Here is a 6,182-nt window from a genome sequence, read left to right as displayed (position 1 = left end):
AAACCCCGGGTCCGCCTAGGTTTATCGGGGGACTCAATAAACTACCACCCGCGCAGTCTTCCACCCGGGGGGAAACACCTGTTTTCAGCATACATCAACATTCTTTTATCCATCCCGGGCAGCACCCAAACGTCGCAACATTCAGCACTCCCCATCCATACCGGTGCCTTCCCATTTTCTCGCTCACTCCCACATCCATTCGCCCTTCAAACGTTTTTTCCTCCCTTACTCTCCCCTGGCGTCTATCGCCCTTTTCCTTGCTCCCGGGAAAATTCTTCTTTAGCTCTCCGCGCTTTCTTTCCAGTACTCGTCCTCTTCCCCCCTTTTATGCCACTTTCTTCCCCTTTCACCTTCCCAGAAACCCTTTATATCGCTCCATGGATCCTTCTTCCCAGTCACGCACACAAATCGCTTCCAATTCTCCTCTTTCACTCTTCGCATTTCCTCCTTATACTCCCACAAAACATACTTATATTCATTCATTCTTTCTTCCACTCTGCTTCTATTCCTCTTTCTCGCACGCTGGTAGGCACGTCTGCTCCTTCCTACAGCCTTCTTCAGTTCATCATCCGTCCTCCACACAAGCCTCCTAGAATACACAGGTTTACACCTCTTCATCCATCGATCATTCGCACTATGGATCCATTTCATCATTCGCTCTACACAGCTCTGCGCATCCGCTTCGTCTATGGCGCTCGCTGCATCCTCTAACGCACTCTCTCGCATATCACACATATATCTTTCCCAGTCTACGTCCTTGCACACCCATCTACGCATGCCCTCATTCGTACCTACATTCTCTCTGTGTACCATCCGTATTAACAATACGTTATGGTCACTCACTCCCCAGTCGGGCTTTACTTCCCACTCATACCGGCACCCTCCATTCACGCCGTTCACGAAAGTGACATCGATGTCACTCTCCCCATTCGGCCCGCTGAACGAGTAAAACTCGCTTGGCTCATTCAACAACATTCATCCCACTCGCAATCATCCATTTCTCAATCACTCTACCACGCGCTTCACTCTCTCTGCTGCCTCCACCCTTGCTATACCACAAGGGAGAGACGGCATTCGCATCCATACCTATCAGCAGACGCTTTCTCCCGGCCGTCTCACATACTCTGTCCATGTACGCCAAGTACGGCTCGATACACTTACCATACTGGCAATACATGGACACCACATACATTTCGCCAAAGTCCCCCTTGAACCACACACTCACTCCAAGCTTATTCGTACACTCTCTCACGCACATCACGTCTAACCTAGAGTCATTTACCACCACTGCTGCTTTCACCGTCCCACTTTCGCACACAATCACATCCATACCTATGGGCAAGCCCACCACACGTCCATGCCTTTCATACGGTTCTTGCAGCAGTGCTACACTCACTCGACGTTCGCGCATCATCTCACCCAGATCACACATAACTGCATACGCTCTCTGGCAGTTATACTGCACCACATTCACGCACCATTCATTCGTCATTTATTCTCGCTTTCTCTCTCTCTAACGCTCTCACGTATTCCGGACACACTTCGGACAGAACCGAGTGATCACATTTGCTCCCTTTCAGCTTACAGTTTCTACACACACTTTCCTTTTTACAATCTCTCATCATGTGTCCTACACATCCACATTTTTGGCACAGTCTTTCCTTTTCGGTGCATTGCCGCATCATGTGCCCAAATGCGAAGCACTTGTGGCACCTCAGCACACTGAAAAACTCTTTCACCCTAAAGGCCTTCCAATGCACAAACACTCGTCCGTCACTACAGAGCACATTTCTTATTGCACTCGTAACTTCTAATATCACATTTCCGCAGGTTGCATCTTTCTTCGCATTCCTACTCACAACACGCACACGTTTCATAAATACTCTCTCATCCACTCGCCCTTTCAAGCTCCTCTCATACATTTCTCTCATTAACACTTCCCATACAGCACAGATTATTGCAATTATATTGCAGCAACGTTGCAATGTTGTAAGTTGCAATGCAACATTATAAAGACATTGCAGAGATATAGGTGCACAAAATTCCAGCACACTTGTAGCAACATGACATTAATATTTCGGAAATATTGCATGTAATCCAAATTCTATAATTTATAAATTGTCATATATATAAATTAACTACAACGTATTTTCATTAATGATTTATTTACATTTATATACCTGTATATGCAACATTAGTTTATGGTTGCAATAACAATGCATTATTGCAAACTCATAACATATTGCAATATTGTTGTAATATTTTGTTGCAATCTTTCAAAAAGCGGACATTTTAACATTGCTGCAATTCAACAGCAATGATGTAGCAACATTTTGCAGTGAATTTGCAATATTGCAATATTGCGGTGAAAGATTGTTGTAATGTTTTTGCAATCTATCGGTGCTGTATGGGTTCACTCGCCATATCATTCGGCACATCGTACAAGATGATCTTTGGGCCTATCTTGCGAGGCAGCTTAACCTTTAGGCCAGCATTCTTAAACTGACCACACTCTTTATTCTTTTCAACTCACTCTCGCTCATCGTCTCAATCGCTACACCTCCATTCCTCACTTTCCTCACCGCTTTCACACGCACATTCAGTGACTTGCTTACATGCTTCATCATTCTCTCCTTTACTTCCTCACTTGTCACACTCGCACTTGCATCATCCGCTTTCACTATTACCGCATAACTCTTCTCTTTCGTTTTCACTCGTTTTCACATTCACTTTTTGTACCTTTTCAATCACGCTCTTTTCAACATTTTTCGCACTCACGCTCGCATAGCTCATTCCACTTCCGCCGTAGGCTAAATCCCGAATCGCTCGACGCATACACTCATCCAGTTTTCTCTGTATTCTCTCATTTTTGCACAACATTTTCATCATCTGTTCCTCATATTCTCCCACAATGTCCAGTATTTTCTCACTCGCACTCTTTGAAATTTTGTTCGTCTCCGTAAACAGGAATTTACGGAGTCTCGCACCAATTACTCTCATACACGCTATCTCACTCACTTCCGCAACGCTCGCATTCTCTCCCTCACTCATTAATAAAGAACGAAAGTTAGAGGTTCGAAGGCGATCAGATACCGCCCTAGTTCTAACCATAAACGATGCCAGCTAGCGATCCGCCGAAGTTCCTCCGATGACTCGGCGGGCAGCTTCCGGGAAACCAAAGCTTTTGGGTTCCGGGGGAAGTATGGTTGCAAAGCTGAAACTTAAAGGAATTGACGGAAGGGCACCACCAGGAGAAGAGCCTGCGGCTTAATTTGACTCAACACGGGAAACCTCACCAGGCCCAGACACCGGAAGGATTGACAGATTGATAGCTCTTTCTTGATTCGGTGGGTGGTGGTGCATGGCCGTTCTTAGTTGGTGGAGCGATTTGTCTGGTTAATTCCGATAACGAACGAGACTCTAGCCTGCTAAATAGGCGTACCTTATGGTATCGCGAAGGCCCCCCGGCTTCGGCTGGCGGGTTTTTACTACCAACGTACAAACAAATCTTCTTAGAGGGACAGGCGGCTTCTAGCCGCACGAGATTGAGCAATAACAGGTCTGTGATGCCCTTAGATGTTCTGGGCCGCACGCGCGCTACACTGAAGGAATCAGCGTGTGTTCCCTGGCCGAAAGGCCCGGGTAACCCGCTGAACCTCCTTCGTGCTAGGGATTGGGGCTTGCAATTGTTCCCCATGAACGAGGAATTCCCAGTAAGCGCGAGTCATAAGCTCGCGTTGATTACGTCCCTGCCCTTTGTACACACCGCCCGTCGCTACTACCGATTGAATGATTTAGTGAGGTCTTCGGACTGGTGCGCGGCAATGTCTCGGCATTGCCGATGTTGCCGGGAAGATGACCAAACTTGATCATTTAGAGGAAGTAAAAGTCGTAACAAGGTTTCCGTAGGTGAACCTGCGGAAGGATCATTAACGTTCCGGAGGTCCTGCTCTGCGTCGAGAGTCCTCTCTTTTGGGAGAGGACGCGCGCTCGCAGCAGTCGGCGACTGAATGGACGCGCTGAAAAGGCGCTCTCAGAGAAAAAGAAAATAACGGATTTGACGGAATTTGTTGGTTGTGTTTTGATATAACGACGGACGCCGTCCCGCCTCTCTGACCGAAAGTAGTCGGCAAGCAGAGCAGCGCGCCCAGCGGTGTTCGACGACAATTCGGAGCGAGACGCTTCGCGATCACGCTCGTGTGTGTGCATTCTCCGGCCACACACACACAGAGCGTCGATTCGGCGTTGAGCGCGAACCGGTGGTAACCTATGCCCGCGAACGCGTGTGTGCAGCACCCACGACGTTCGTCGACGCGCGCCCTCCCCGTTGTCGCGGGGCAGCGGTCAGCGTGCCGAGAACACACGGTGTGCGACCGCGAGTGCCGAGCGAGAGGACCCCCCATATATTATTATAATATATATATAACACAGAGAAGGGATCGATGATATTCCGACCAATCTGTCAACTGTGTCGGCCGACGGTTTCTTCAAAGAGTTTCCGCCCCGGCTCTCACCGTTGCGGGAGGAAACGCTCCGAACGAGAAACCACACACTCTATCTTTGTGCCGTAGCCTTCCCTGGCGGAAGGCGGCGATCCGCGCGCGTTGAGGACGCGCGCGGACAGGCTGATCGGAAAGCCACCACGATTATTCTCTCTCTCTCGTCCGAGAGAAGAGACCACGATGGTTGAACGAGAAGCGCGTTTCTTCGCGAACGCAAAATTTCGAACGATTACCCTGACGGTGGATCAACTTGGCTCGTGGGTCGATGAAGAACGCAGCTAATTGCGCGAAAGGAATGCAGGACCATGACATCAATTTCGAAAGCACTTGCGGCCCCGAAAAATTTCCCGGACCACCCCCGGTGAGGGCGTTTAGTACCCCTAAATGTTGCGCCCAAAACCGCACGGCCACGAGCGGGGGGCCCCGGGGAAAGGGGCCGCTCCCTGCCCTGTGAACGTTAAAGGGGAAAGGGGATCGTTGGACGTTCCCCCCGAGGTTTTTTGTGCCCCCCCGACCGGCCGCGGGCAAACCTGGCGTCGTCTATGAAGACGAGATCTTCGGTAGAGTCCCAAGTGGGTTTTTGGGGAAAGAACCCCCTGGCGCGTGGGATGAACCAAAACGAAGGGTTAAGGCCCCAACTCGACGCCAGGGGAAAAACCCATGAAAGGCTTTGGTTGTTAAGACAGCGGGAGGGTGGTCAGGAAGTCAAATCCGTAAGGAGTTGTAAAATCACCTGCCGAAGAAAAAGCCCTGAAAAGGATGGGGGGTTTGAAGCGTCGAGCCTATACTCGCCGTAGCGGAAGGGGGGGCGGCAACCGGGAGGGGGGCTTTTTAGTTTCTCTGGCCCCTTACAAACCCCTGACGAGTGGGGGTCGCGACGGTGAGCGCAAAAGGGTTGGGCGCGACCCGCCCTGGAGCCCCCGTCGGTGCAGATTTGGTGGTGTAGCAAATACCCCAGCGAGGGGGGACTGAGGGGGAAAAGGGGTTTGTGTGAACAGCCGTTGAACACGAGCAGGACCCTAAGCCCTAGGAAATCCTTTTCAATGACGGCTTTTAAAATAACTCGAGTTCGAGAAAAAAAAAAAATTAACAAAAGACCCCCCCCGTGGGGGGAAAAGGGAACCCGGTTTTCCTTTTCCGGAACCCCGGCAGCGGACCGCATACAATCGGGCCCTCGTAAGAGGTTGTCGGGGTAACCCAAAATGACCTGGAAAACGCCGTCGGGAGATCCGGGAAGAGTTTTTTTTTCTGTAAAGCGTTCGAGTTCCCTGGAAACCCTAGCAGGGAATAGGGTTGGAAAACGCAAAAGAGCACCGCAGTTGCGGCGGTGTCATCGAAGGGTCTCGGCGTGGCGTGCCACGGATCAGTTCCTGTGGCGGATAAGACCTTGCTCGGGATCCTGTAACACCTGCAGAGGTGAAAAAGATTTCCGTAAGGACTGGCACTGCGCCCGGATTGGACCAGATTACGCCGAGGATGTGGAACGCTGTTCCTGCGATTTTCGTGCGCTTTGTTCAATTGCTGCCCTGGAGAGACGACCCCCTCTCAATCGCCACAACCAGAACGGTATTCCTTGAAAAGGGGGGTATGTCCGAGGCCAGGTCCGACGGAGTACCGACCTCTAGCATAGGATCCGTTATAATAAGACATTCCACAGATTTTGGAAAAGGATGGCAGCCC

At 50.2% G+C, this 6,182-nt stretch overlaps 2 pseudogenes; both read left to right on the top strand.

Moving 5' to 3' along the window:
* Positions 1-3,194: 3,194 nt before the first annotated feature.
* On the top strand, positions 3,195-3,924 carry LOC146723648 (small subunit ribosomal RNA; annotated as a pseudogene; the record flags this gene model as incomplete).
* Positions 3,925-4,732: 808 nt separating this feature from the next.
* LOC146723647 (5.8S ribosomal RNA) lies at positions 4,733-4,875 on the top strand (annotated as a pseudogene).
* The last annotated feature ends 1,307 nt before the right edge of the window (positions 4,876-6,182 follow it).

The sequence above is a fragment of the Nylanderia fulva genome, unplaced genomic scaffold, assembly GCF_048542155.1.
Source record: "Nylanderia fulva isolate GAGA-0341 unplaced genomic scaffold, ASM4854215v1 Scaffold1792, whole genome shotgun sequence".
In the NCBI taxonomy this organism is placed as follows: Eukaryota; Metazoa; Arthropoda; class Insecta; order Hymenoptera; family Formicidae; genus Nylanderia; species Nylanderia fulva.
Note: the sequence above shows the minus strand (reverse complement) of the source record. Positions and strands in the feature narration are given on the sequence as shown.